This window comes from Galeopterus variegatus, unplaced genomic scaffold (assembly GCF_000696425.1).
Source record: "Galeopterus variegatus unplaced genomic scaffold, G_variegatus-3.0.2 Scaffold5472, whole genome shotgun sequence".
Classification (NCBI taxonomy): domain Eukaryota; kingdom Metazoa; phylum Chordata; class Mammalia; order Dermoptera; family Cynocephalidae; genus Galeopterus; species Galeopterus variegatus.
In genome coordinates, this window is record NW_007731583.1 from 94582 (window position 1) to 109153 (window position 14572).

A 14572-nucleotide genomic window follows, 5' to 3' on the forward strand; every position below is an offset into this window, starting at 1 on the left:
CGGGAGAAAGTCCTCTGTGCACTCATTCAGGTGCCCCAGCTGTGGCTTCCAAGGTGGCCCCAGGGGCATCTCCCGTGCCCAGCAGGGAGGGGGGAGTGGGCGGGGCCACCCGTGCTTTCTCCCCATTGGCCAGAGCGCAGCACGTGGCCGCCTGCCCGGGTGTGAACCGGGGAGGCGGTCAGACCCAGCGCAGGTGCGGCCGAGCGCAGGTACGTGGGGATAGCCCTGAGGCCTGGCGGGGACGGCAGCGGTGGCAGGACCCCAGTGATGATCTGAAGGGCGTGAGCTCTTTCTCTTCTTTTCTCCACAGACGTCGCTAACGGCACCAGTTCGGGAGGGTACCGCCCGCCTCCCAGAACCAAAGAGGTCATCATCAATGGCAGACTGTGAAACTGAAATACTGTTTCACCTGCAAGATTTTCCGGCCCCCTCGTGCCTCCCACTGCAGCCTTTGTGATAACTGCGTAGGTGAGTAGAGCTCAGGGCCCCTTCCGGGCGTGCGGCCTTGTGACTGGCGGGAAAAGCCGTGCGGGGAGCGGCCCCTGCCTCTGCACAGACCATGCTGGGGACAGCCTGCGCCCCGTCCCTCTGATCCTTCGCGACTGAAAACTCAGGGATGGCACACCGTGTTTGTCTTTTGCTACTGGTCCTTTTTACCAGGCCTGGAGCTACCTAGCCACTTTCTGCTTTTTCCCTTTTACATCCTGCAACGCCCTAGGCCTTCTCCACCCCCAGCACATGCACAAGGTGGGGGCTTTGCTCCTTGGGCTGTCAGATCAGCAGGCCCTTGACATACTCCAAAGAAACATCTCACTCCTGCATCCCTCCATTGCCCGTAGGAGATGGACTTTGTGCAGTTGTCTTCTCCCCAGTCCTTGGAGGGACATTTGGGGTGGAGAGCTGGAAGCACTGGATCCCACGGGAAGGAAGGAGGCAGAGGCCAGGAGATTTCTCATCCTGTGGCTAGAGTTACGATCTCTACCCTTCCCAGAGACCACCAATACCTTTCCTCTCTGTCCAGTNTGGATTATTCTTTTTCAATAGCTATATTTAAACCACAAAGAGCAGCCCTAACAAGCAGAGGGGCAATTGTTACCAACAAACTGCCCCCTCCCCCAAAAAGACCAAACCAAAAATCAGAATAATTGCAGATTAGAGCAGGAACACCACCTTCTGCTTTGCCCTTTGTGCCACGTAGCACAGGCCACGGTGCCGCTGGTCTCCATAGAGGAGAGAAAGACTTCATGACCAGCCATCCACCTCAGTTGAACACTGAAGAAAAATTTCTTTTGTCCTAAAGTTTGTATTTGAAGCCCTCAGTTTCAAGGCCCCATTATGCACGTCGGCCCTGGACACAGGCGTGCCTGAAAGCCATTGGCGTATTATGTGAAAGAAACAGCATTTTGGGGGTTACCCTGAGATAGAAAGCTGCCCTCATGCCCTGCCCTCCTGGTGAGGAGGTGGCGCTGACTCACCCTGTGAAATCATCCAGATCAGCAGCAGCTTTTGGACAAGTTTAAGGTTGGCCAATGGGTACCAAATTCAGTTAGACAGGGGTGTTCTATCGCACCGCAGGGCGACTATGGTTAACAGTTTTGTACATTACATAATAGCTAGAGGAGAGGCTCTAGAATGTTTTCATTCAAAAATGATAAATGTATGAGGTGATTGATGCATTAACTGCCCTAACCTGATTATTATCATATAATAATGTGTGTAGGCATGCAGCAGTCCTCCACTGCTTGAGCACCTACTGTGTACTAGAACATGAATGTGGGTAAGGCATGGTCCCTGCCCTTGAACGGCATCCAGAGGAAGACATGAAGACAAAGCCTTGTCATAGGTACGGGGAGTTCCCCTAGCCTGTAAACCCCACCAGCAGAGAAAAAGTCAGTTTCATTTCTGCTGTGTCCCCAGCTCCCAGCACAGGGCAGCACCTAGCAGAAGTGCAATACAATCTACTGGCCATAGAAGTCCATGAGCTAAGTACCCCTCTGGGAAGTGTTCTCACAAGAGAAGCTTGAACTGTGCCTTTAAAGAGTACAGACAGCAGGAAGGGGCTCTGAACTGGAGAGAACATCTCGCGCCAATGCCTGGAATGACGAAACAGTGTCATCTGCATTTCACACAATTTATGTTTTATTTATTATATTTGTATTCATAGCTTGTATTTACTACATTGAGAATATAATAGATAGATCACAAGAAATGATGTTTTTATTTGAAATTATAAAACTATAAAACTAAGAAAATGTTTGCATTTCTCCATTTCTCATGGCTACTAAATGTCTTAAAGAGTGTTTAGCATCAAGTAAGTAAATTGTAATAACAGCAAAACCATCTTTAAATAATGAAAGAAAAATATAAGTTTTTATGATAAAGGAGTCAGAAAATACAATGTTTATGGTCATTTCTTAAAGAATAACTAAAAGGCATATAAGGATAGATTCAGAAATAGTATAATTTGAGAGAATAAACATGGAAATAGTTAAAACGAATGACTAACAGTGAGCATTGAGTGATGACAAATAAAACAAACCATGAGAAAATACAGGAAAGAAAGAAAAATTTAACAAATATCAAATTAATTAAGAGATTCTCAGTATTTAACAAATCAAATAAATAAGCAAAATAAAAATTTATAAAAATGATGACACAAGTAATTTTTCAGTCTTTGGCAAGTCAAAAATATGAAAAATGAATGTACGTACTTATCAGAAATCATGTGTTATACTTAGAAATTATGAATTTGTCCCTTTTCCAATGCCAAGAGAAACATGTAAACCTTTGTTCATGTGCTTGCTGACAATGTCAACTTAATCAAATTCCAAAAATAACAAAGAAAAAAAATGCAAACATTTGAATACTTTTTAAAAGCACAGTAAATATATATGAGTTTAAAGTACTTAATAAAGGATATTATATGAAATAAGTCACGATAGCAATATAAATCTATTTATACTTAATGACAATAAAATAGATAAATTAATTTGTTTGAGATTCCACCATATCAATCCAATTAAGAAAACATATCTTTCTGAATTTTATAAAATTATTCATCAAACAAATATTTCTGTCCATGTGTGTCATTATTTGACCAAAGGAAAATAAGCACAATTGCATTGCTTTCTTTAGTTTGATTATTTAAAAGGACTCACCAGACTACCCAAAGTGTACTCCACAAGGAATTTATTTAAAGGAAAAGACTATGGTTAAATGAAAAAAAAAAAAAAATGTAGGCAAGCGTCTAAGGTTTGAGAGACACACAGCAGCAAGGAATACCCAGGCAACCTTTTTTCCGCCATGACCTAGGCTGAACTCTTGCTTGAAATCAGATGAGCTCTTCAAAGAATCTGGATTTCTGGAGAATTAAGAAAGTAAGGGGAGTTGAAGTGGGGTGTGAATTATCTTGGTCATGCTCCTTCAAGTTTTTCTACCCATGTTTGCAACAACTAAAGAGATACAGTAGATTTCACAGCTGACATAAAGCTAGACAGGCACCAAATTATGAATCATTTAAGCTTCAATGGCACCCAGTTGGTGCCCCTAGAGATCTGACCTTATCTTTCATGTGTTCAAAGCCAGTTATTTTTACCCTGATGCTCAGGGTAAAACCTCTTGGTTTTCTCCTTACCACAGAACTGCTGAGATGCCTCCCTCTTCCCAATGTACATGGTTTTGGAGCTCAGCACCTCTCCACATGCCTGCTGAACTTAGCACCATTCGATAGGACAGCCACCTGGGGTGCCAGGCTGGTGGGGCACATGTCAAAAGAGGGTGTTCTGCTTGGAAAGGCCACTAGAGTCCTTGGGATGGCTCCACGGCGGTTTAATTATTCTAAGCAGAAGGGTGGTCCTCGGGAAAAGAGAAAGTAGAAGGTCTGCTCCTTGCTATTTCCTCTCTCAGCTGTTCCTGAACTCTCTGTCCTCTTCTTTTCCAACCTGCTTGTGGAACTTTAATTTTCCATGCATAGCAAATGGCCGAGAGCAGCTCAAAATGTTCTTCCTACCACTAGGATTGGTATTTTCTTTTTCCTTTTTTCTTTTTTTTTTTGTCCGTTTTGAGATCGGCCGCACTGCGCTCAGCCAGTGAGTTTTTCTTTCTTTTTTTTTGTCCTTTTTGAGATCGGCCGCATTGTGCTCAGCCAGTGAGCACTGTGAGTGCACCGGTCATCCCTATATAGGATCCGAACCCGCGGTGGGAGCGCTTCTGCGCTCCCAGCGCCGCACTCTCCCAAGTGCACCACGGGCTCGGCTAGGATTGGTATTTTCAAAAGTACCAAAGCTTTAGGCTAAAGGGCTAATGACAGATTTCCAGGCCTCTGACAGACTCTTAAAGAAGATTGGGGGTACATGGGCAGGGTGGGAGGCATACCTGTTGGAGCCTCTGTGAGCTGTGGATTCTGTCAGTGAATGAGAGCAGCCCTGCTGGGGCAGGAGATGCAGCTCTCCAGGTACTAGCTGGTCTAAATCACAAGTATTCAACATGAAAACACTTGAGTGTCTGGGTGTCTTTTGTGATATGGGTCCTTCATCTGAGTGAAACTGTGTTCTCTAAGTTTAGCTCTTTATCATTCAAGTTAGTGCACTTGAGTACATAATAAAGAGGCATGTTATGAAGGTATGGACTGGGGAGTACTTAGGTACCCTAGAGAGGGGTTCTCTAACGTCAAAGTGCATGAATCACTGGGGAATCTCAGTACAATGTGATTCTGATTCAATAGTCAGGAAGAGCAGATAATCTGCCTCTCTGTAAGCTGTCAGCAGATATGATGCTGCGTGGACCACACTTGGAACTACAAAGCCCTAAAGCAAGGGTTCTCAACTCTGGCTGCATATTCACATATCTGGGGAGCTTTTAGAAATCTTGATGCCGGACTGTACCTGGCACGAATGAAATCAGAATCTCTAAGGGCGGGACCAAGATAGCAGTAGGTTTGCAAGCTCCTCAGGTAATTCCTGCACAGGTTGAGTTTGTATGAGGAGCCGAGTAGATGATGGGGCTGATTCCTACCACTTGAGAAATAGACCTGAAGTATGTTGCAACCATCGCTCTCTGATAGTGTATCCTTTAAGTGTGTATGAATTCAAATGAATAGTTACCTTAAATGTCACCAGCTCTGAAGTTTCCCAGGACTGATCCAGCCTCCAGGGGCGGCTCCACCTGTGTTTCTCAGCCATGGAGTCTCAGCTGAAGCCCTCACCACTGTTGTGGCTGTTCTCCATCCACCTGTGGCCTCCTGCTCTTGACTGCACAGCTAGCTGCCCCAGGTCCTTTTTGGCAAGCGGGATAGGGCCTTGAGGGATCTAGGTGAGAATAAACCTGGAAGTTTTATCTTCCTGTAGAACAAGGGTTCTCAACCCTGCTGCATATTAGAATAACCCCAGGCCATGGTGATATAGTGGATCTCGGGCAGGGTCCATGCCTCAGGCGAGTTTTAAAAGCTCCCCAGGTTCTAATATGAAATCAGAGGCTGTCAAATAAAATGACACTTTAAAAAATATACATATCGGGCCGGCCAGGTGGCGCACTAGATAAGTGCGCCGCTTGGGAAGCGCGGCGGCGCTCCCGCCCGAGGGTTCGGATCCCACATACGGACCGGTTCCCGCTCACTGGCTGAGCGAGGCGCGGGAGCAACACCGAGGGTTGCAATCCCGTTGCCGGTCCCCGGTCCGATCCAGCCTCCAGGGGCGGCTCCACCTGTGTTTCTCAGCCATGGAGTCTCAGCTGAAGCCCTCACCACTGTTGTGACTGTTCTCCATCCACCTGTGGCCTCCTGCTCTTGACTGCACAGCTAGCTGCCCCAGGTCCTTTTTGGCAAGCCTGATAGGGCCTTGAGGGATCTAGGTGAGAATAAACCTGGAAGTTTTATCTTCCTGTAGAACAAGGGTTCTCAACCTTGCTGCATATTAGAATAACCCCAGGCCATGGTGATATAGTGGATCTCGGGCAGGGTCCATGCCTCAGGCGAATTTTAAAAGCTCCCCAGGTTCTAATATGAAATCAGAGGCTGTCAAATAAAATGACACTTTAAAAAATATACATATTTGTATTTTCATCCACATTTTTAGAACTGATTCTAAAATTAATAAAAGGTGCTGTTCAGACCATAAATGAAATATAGAAGTGATTTTTAAAATACACATTTAGTGATTTAAAAGTACATATATATATTTTAAAAATCTGTATCTCCCTCTCATTCCATCCCATCCATGGTAGTTTTGAGGAGGCCAGTGGGCAAAGTGGGGAGTGACTTGAGCTGGATTTGGAGCCCGCCATCCGAGAAGTAATGTTAATTAGGGCACCGTGTCAATTAGGGCAAGGCCAGCCCCTGCACCAAAACCCAGACCTCAGCACCAGAACACAGTGGGGTTTGCTGCTCATGGAACTGTACGGGCCCGGGAAGAGGAAAGACGGGAGAAAGTCCTCTGTGCACTCATTCAGGTGCCCCAGCTGTGGCTTCCAAGGTGCCCCGGGGGCATCTCCCGTGCCCAGCAGGGAGGGGGAGTGGGCGGGGCCACGCATGCTCGCTCCCCATTGGCCGGAGCGCAGCACGTGGCCGCCTGCCCGGGTGTGAACCGGGGAGGCGGTCAGACCGAGCGCAGGTGCGGCTGAGCGCAGGTGCGCGGGGACAGCCCCAAGGCCTGGCGGGGACGGTGGCGGTGGCAGGACCCCAGAGATGATCTGAAGGGCGTGAGCTCTTTCTCTTCTTTTCTCCACAGACGTCGCTAACGGCACCAGTTCGGGGGGGTACCGCCCGCCTCCCAGAACCAAAGAGGTCATCATCAATGGCAGACTGTGAAACTGAAATACTGTTTCACCTGCAAGATTTTCCGGCCCCCTCGTGCCTCCCACTGCAGCCTTTGCGATAACTGCGTAGGTGAGTAGAGCGCAGGGCCCCTGCCGGGCGTGCGGCCTTGCGGCTGGCGGGAAAGGCCGTGCGGGGAGCGGCCCCTGCCTCTGCACAGACCGTGCTGGGGACAGCCCGCGCACCCGTCCCTCTGATCCTTCGCGACTGAAAACTCTGGGATGGTGTACTGCACTGTGTTTGTCTTTTGCTACTGGTCCCTTTCACCAGGCCTGGAGCTACCTAGCCACTTTTTGCTTTTTCCCTTTTACATCCTGCACAGCCCTAGGCCTTCTCCACCCCCAGCACGTGCACAAGGTGGGGGCTTTGCTCCTTGGACTGTCAGATCAGCAGGTCCTTGACATACTCCTAAGAAACATCTCACTCCTGCATCCCTCCATTGCCCGTAGGAGATGGACTTTGTGTAGTTGTCTTCTCCCCAGTCCTCGGAGGGGCATTTGGGGTGGAGAGCTGGAAGCACTGGATCCCACGGGAAGGAAAGAGGCAGAGGCCAGGAGCTTTCTCATCCTGCGGCTAGAGTTACGATCTCTACCCTTCCCAGAGACCACCAATACCTTTCCTCTCTGTCCAGTGGCTTTCTCCAGGACAGACTAGGGAAAGAGGCAGACAGAACTGAAAGCACAGGGGTCCTCGGTTGTAAAACTTGGCCCTACCCCTGACCCAGCCCAGGATTTGTACAGCTGACGTGGGTGCCAGCCCCTTGGAATTACTTGGCAAGCTTTTCCTGTCATTTCAGACTGAGAGCTGCCATCCACACCCACAGACCTGCTTCTTTCCTAGGCTGGAGCTCCTTAGAGATGAGGTTGGTAAGGAGATGACAGAAGACCTAAGTGAAAGGAACGGTAGCAAGAAAAGAACGAAGGCTTTGCCACAGTGGTCAAGATCCACATTTCCTCAGCCCCATAGCCTGCGTCTAGTAGAAGTGACCAAGGATATTCCTGGGAGAAAAAGCATGGAAATCCTGTTATCACATACCTGAAAGTCTAGGAATACGCCTCAAAACAAACCTTGTTTCCCTTAATAACACATTATTGATTGCTAACACTCTCCTTGAGTCAGAATTTGTAGTCTCAGTTCTTGAGAAAAATAAAATTTTATAATGTACTTCCTGCTTGCAAAGCAGTCTTCTTTTTATTTGTCTTAAATTTATCCTAACTTTAATAATCTACAATTTAGTACAAAGTTCATGTTTTCCCTATCAGGCCTTGTCTTGGTTTTATTAACTTAGATAAATTGCTTTTAGCCTTTGCCTCCCCCGTGGAACAGAATGGAATTTTCCATCTTTCCCATGTAGTAAATAGCCTACAGTAAAGAGCCTGGGATCTGACGCTGGATGTCTGAATCCAAATACTAGCTGTATGACTTAGACAAGCTACGTAAACTCTCTCTGCCTCAGTTTTCTAATCTCTACAGTGGAGTTGATAACAGTATCTACCTTGTGGGACGGTTGAGAGAGTCAATGTGTTGTCACAGGTGAAGCACTTGGAATAGTGCCCAGCACATAACAAATGCTCATTAATTGTTAGCTGCTACTACTGTTATTACTATGGCTCCCTTGATGTTTTTGGTTGGCTTTTTCTGGACAATTTCTTGATCTACTGTAGCCTTCTGTAGACCAGAACTACACCTTGTCCTCCATGTAGGGACACACCAGGGTTTCTACGAGACACATGACAGCTTTTGTTTGATGTCTGATACCTGGCAACACCAGCCCAGTGGCATCCCAGACCCATCTTGTGGACACTTTTAAGCCACAGAAGTATGGAGGCTTAAATATCTTCAGGGGAGCAAATCTGCAGGGATTCCCAGGACCTCCCTTGGATTATAATCTTGACCTCTGGGCCTATGAGACGATGGACCATAACAACTGGTACTTGTTCACGCAAACTCTTCTGTTACCTTGCATACCTTCTCCTGTAGGTCTGAATACTTATTCTAGTCTGCGTCTTGATAAATCGGGATTTGTTATCTACAGACCTGAAGAGTCTTTTCTTTTTATTACTTATAAAGATTTTTACCCATTTCTATACACCCCACTGTTTTCACTCATTCATTTTTTTATCAATTTGTCTCAATCCTCTCTTTCCTGTCTCTAGGCTACATTCTGAATCATGATAAAAAAAACTTTCTCCCACATTTCATAGTGACATTGTTTTAAGATTCCCTTTGGATTAGTGTCAGACACTTTACAAAAGTTCATATAATCACTCACATTTGTTCCCTCCGTTGCCCAGAGGTGTACATGTCCCTTGAAGAACCCTGATGAATTAGACATAAAATCCCTTAACCAAAATTATATATGCCCCTCTTCAGTTGATGGTGTACTTCTGCCATAGTGTGACTGTTTAAGACAGAATCCTCTGTATAGAATCTACCAGCTGTGAAAATAAGAGCCTTCGGTCTCTGTTACCCAGGACCAGGTCTGCACTTTTCTGATAAATCAGAGTCGCAATGGCAATTCAGTGTTCCACAGCACGTGGTCGTGTTCTGTAATTAGGAGTCTCAGAACGGCAAAGGGAAAGGAAAAGCAGAGGAAGTGGGAAAGTTTGGGGAGGGGTCAAGAGGAACTAGACTGGAGCCAAGGAGCTCGCTGCCAACAGCAGCCTCTAAGTGCTGTGCCGTGGTCCTGGGGCTGGAGTTGACAAAGCCTACCTGAGGCCCGGCCACATGGAGGACGCCTATGAGACGATGGACCATAACAACTGGTACTTGTTCACGCAAACTCTTCTGTTACCTTGCATACCTTCTCCTGTAGGTCTGAATACTTATTCTAGTCTGCGTCTTGATAAATCAGGATTTGTTATCTACAGACCTGAAGAGTCTTTTCTTTTTATTACTTATAAAGATTTTTACCCATTTCTATATACCCCACTGTTTCCACTCATTCATTTTTTATCAATTTGTCTCAATCCTCTCTTTCCTGTCTCTAGGCTACATTCTGAATCATGATAAAAAAAACTTTCTCCCACATTTCATAGTGACATTGTTATAAAATTACCTTTGGATTAGTGTCAGACACTTTACAAAAGTTCATATAATCACTCACATTTGTTCCCTCCATTGCCCAGAGGTGTACATGTCCCTTGAAGAACCCTGATGAATTAGACATAAAATTCCCTTACCAAAATTATATATGCCCCTCTTCAGTTGATGGTGTACTTCTGCCATAGTGTGACTGTTTAAGACAGAATCCTCTGTATAGAATCTACCAGCTGTGAAAATAAGAGCCTTTGGTCTCTGTTACCCAGGACCAGGTCTGCACTTTTCTGATAAATCAGAGTCGCAACGGCAGTTCAGTGTTCCACAGCACGTGGTCGTGTTCTGTAATTAGGAGTCTCAGAACGGCAAAGGGAAAGGAAAAGCAGAGGAAGTGGGAAAGCTTGGGAAGGGGTCAAGAGGAACTAGAGTGGAGCCAAGGAGCTCGCTGCCAACAGCAGCCTCTAAGTGCTGTTCCATGGTCCTGGGGCTGGAGTTGACAAAGCCTACTTGAGGCCCGGCCACATGGAGGACAGGGGAGAAGAGTAGCATGTGGTTGATTTAAGCTAAAGCTGCTCACAGCAGTTTACAAAAAACCTACACAGTTATTCAAACCTACAGAGCTTTGGTTTTCCAGTTAATTATACGACTCTTGGGCCTTTGGAGTGACTGATGAGCAGACCAGGGAATTGGGCTTTCTACATTCGGGAAAGTAGATTGGAAAGCAGATGTCTCCCACTGAGAAGTGTAATTGCAGAGTTTGCCACTATTTTATTTTTAGACAGAATGTTTTTACTGAAAGAATTCTACTTTTTGCAGCAAGGGGGAAAGTACAGTGCTGTGTTAAAAGCCAAGGTTGGGACATGTGGCTTTCCTTCCTCTGTAGTGCGTGCGTTTGTGTTGGTACTTCCCAGACCAATATGTAAATGTCACTCTGCATTGGGAGAAGAGAGAGGAAAAATGCAGCTTCCCAGGCAGTTGGGAAAAATATTTTTCTTTATTAAAAAAGTTTGAAATGAGAGCAAAGCCATAGAGGCTCTGCCTTTTTAGCTGAGGGAAGAGCCTCTTAGGGAGCAAACTCTGCAAATATAGAGCTGGTTAGCAGAGCCTGGTGGTTGGGGACCTGGCTCTAAGGACACACAGACCCAGGACTGAAATCTGGTCCTGTCATGGAATAATACTGGAACCTAGGCAAGTTATCTGAACACTCCCAACTACCTCCACATCTTCAGAATGGGGTGACCCTAGTGCTAGCCTGTAGGTTGCCTTTATGGATTAAGTGAGGTCATGCCCACCAGAGCAGCCAGCACAGGCCCAGCATACACCAAGGGATCAGTAGGTGCTCGCTACTGACAATGTTCTCATCAGGAACAGGGAAAGTGTTGCTGTTCGTGCTCCCTGACGACTGATCCAAACAAGGCTTGTCTAACAAAGTGACAGGAATCACCTCGCTTTCCTGTAATCTGGTAGGATTAGATGATTTGCAGGAACAGAAGTGAATACATTCTCTCTCTCTCTCTCTCTGACTTTGTGTTTATCTATTTCTGTCTCTTTCTTAGTCTTTCTCTCTCTCTCTCTCTCTAGTTCTTTCTCAGTGTTGCCATCAGATCGCTTCTGCACGTTTGGAGCAGAGTATTTGGGGTTGTTTGTTCATCCAGGCAATCGTCGAGGTTATAAAATGTTTTTAAACAACCAGCCACTGGGACGGTGGAGCCCCCTCTGTTCTCTCAGATCCTCACATTTCTCAGATCATTAAAAAAAGTAACCAAAGGAGCTAGAAAGCAAAACCTTGGCTTGTGAGGTCCCCTTAAACTTAATCTGTCCACGCTAAACCCCAACTGTGTGCCCTCCTAATTTGCCTGACCAGGGACCCTGAGAAGAAGGCTGTCCTTGGAGAGCCCTGGTCCAGTGTCAGAACAGCCAGTAGATTTCACTAGATTTGGGTATTTTTAATACAATCTAAACCTGTAATGCAAAGGGACTTACTTGAAATTAATCTATCACATGCAGGGGACAGACTAATAAAAAAGTTGGCTAAACACTAACATAAAGCATTGCAAGCATTTGCAAACCAGTTATACAAGAGTCCATCTAACTTTGACAAGCCAGGAGGCAACTTAGGCGAGAGGCTGAGAGGTGGCCTCTGGAAGCAGCAGCTGCCTGAGTCACAGACCTGGGGTCCTGTCTGGGCAAGGCGTCTCTCTCTGCACCTGTGATGCCCCACCTGGGCAGAGGAGATAACGCATGAAGCCTTCAGGCTGTGCTGGACCCCAGGAGTACAGGTAGCACCAGCCACCTCCCTCACACAGGGCGNTGCCCACCAGAGCAGCCAGCACAGGCCCAGCATACACCAAGGGATCAGTAGGTGCTCGCTATTGACAATGTTCTCATCAGGAACAGGGAAAGTGTTGCTGTTCGTGCTCCCAGACGACTGATCCAAACAAGGCTTGTCTAACAAAGTGACAGGAATCACCTCGCTTTCATGTAATCTGGTAGGATTAGATGATTTGCAGGAACAGAAGTGAATACATTCTCTCTCTCTCTCTCTCTCTCTCTCTGACTTTGTGTTTATCTGTTTCTGTCTCTTTCTCAGTCTTCTGACTTTGTGTTTATCTATTTCTGTCTCTTTCTTAGTCTTTCTCTCTCTCTCTCTCTCTAGTTCTTTCTCAGTGTTGCCATCAGATCGCTTCTGCACGTTTGGAGCAGAGTATTTGGGGTTGTTTGTTCATCCAGGCAATCGTCGAGGTTATAAAATGTTTTTAAACACCCAGCCACTGGGACGGTGGAGCCCCCTCTGTTCTCTCAGATCCTCACATTTCTCAGATCATTAAAAAAAGTAACCAAAGGAGCTAGAAAGCAAAACCTTGGCTTGTGAGGTCCCCTTAAACTTAATCTGTCCACGCTAAACCCCAACTGTGTGCCCTCCTAATTTGCCTGACCAGGGACCCTGAGAAGAAGGCTGTCCTTGGAGAGCCCTGGTCCAGTGTCAGAACAGCCAGTAGATTTCACTAGATTTGGGTATTTTTAATACAATCTAAACCTGTAATGCAAAGGGACTTACTTGAAATTAATCTATCACATGCAGGGGACAGACTAATAAAAAAGTTGGCTAAACACTAACATAAAGCATTGCAAGCATTTGCAAACCAGTTATACAAGAGTCCATCTAACTTTGACAAGCCAGGAGGCAACTTAGGCGAGAGGCTGAGAGGTGGCCTCTGGAAGCAGCAGCTGCCTGAGTCACAGACCTGGGGTCCTGTCTGGGCAAGGCGTCTCTCTCTGCACCTGTGATGCCCCACCTGGGCAGAGGAGATAACGCATGAAGCCTTCAGGCTGTGCTGGACTCCAGGAGTACAGGTAGCACCAGCCTCCTCCCTCACACAGGGCATGCCCTAGTCTCCTTGTCGTCTGTCCCCTTCTTTGATTTCTGGCGTGGATGCCACAAAGAACACCATCTGCAGGGACTTAGTATCCAATTACTGTTGTTTTGGTGGGGCTTTACCACCCTCTTTAAAATCCTTACAAACTTCCTTTCTCATTCCTCTGCATCCTCTTTGCTGTGCTCTTTCTCTGCTGGGCAGCTGACTATGTTTTACTACATCCTCTGCCTCTGTCCCACACTGTCTCCTTCCTGTTGCTCCCTGTGATGTGAGTTTCTGAGCTCAGCCTGCAGACATCTTGTGTGTGTGTGTGTGTGTGTGTGTACACTCTGCTTGTGCAGCCACCGCTGCCCCTTATAATCCAGTCAGTGCTTTCCAGCGTACGCAACAGTAAGAGATTTGAAATAGCAGAGGTGAAGCACTGCAGCTGCCTTCTGGTGTGTGGAGCAGCATTCTGGAATTTCTTCTTAACTATCTGAGTATGGCAAGAGGAAAGCATATCATTTGAGGGCAATGGAGGCGGCTGGCATTTGTATCCTCCTAGGAACCAAAACAGCCAAGGCTTTACTGTGCCTTCTAATTTCCAGTATCTTTGCATTTGACCGATGTTTAATGAGCAGCTATGTCAGGCATTGTGATAGTAACTACATACATCAAAATAAAAGAAAGCCTTCAGGGACCATTATTAAGAGTAGACCAAAGAGAACTCAAGGCAGAAAGCATTGTATTTATCATATTACACAGGTCAAACAGAGTAATTTTATATTGGTAAAGAGTACAATTAAAAATTAAGTCATCAACATTTATGTACCAAATAACATTGCATCAAAATTTATAAAGCAAAAACTGTGAGAAAATGCAGGGATGATTTGGTATAAACATAATGCTATGAGACATAATAGTATACCTCTGTTTCTGATGGCTCAGGTCAACAAAATATAAGTAAGGAAATAGAGGATACCAATATATAACTAATAAATATATGCTGAACTTGGTTTCTACACAGCATACCTTTTTCAACTATTCATGGAACATTTACAAAAATTATGCAGATATTGCATTGACCCTGTCATCCAAGGAAACAATAAAACCAGAAATCAAATCACAAAGATATAAATATATAAACATAACCAAACGTAATGTTTTTTTAAAAGCTTTTTATAACTCTTGGGTGAAAGAAACTTTAAAACTGCAGTTGTGGAATATTTAAAAAATGATAATAAGAACAATGCAAAAGAAAACTATGTCATTCAGAATTCTACATTTTAAACACAAGAAATGATGAACCTAAGCAGAAAAGGAATTAATTAGAAGACTATCAAGTTGCTGGTAGAATCAACAGGAAGGA

General features: G+C 45.6%; 1 long non-coding RNA gene across 2 annotated transcripts in view; it reads left to right on the top strand.

The window, feature by feature from the left end:
• The window catches only part of LOC103604913, a 94678-nt gene that overhangs the window by 47475 nt on the left and 32631 nt on the right, over positions 1-14572 (top strand). For both annotated transcript variants that reach the window (XR_551750.1, XR_551749.1), the window contains exon 2: positions 6723-6880. This is a non-coding gene — a long non-coding RNA (uncharacterized LOC103604913). The remainder of the gene's footprint in view (positions 1-6722; positions 6881-14572) is intronic.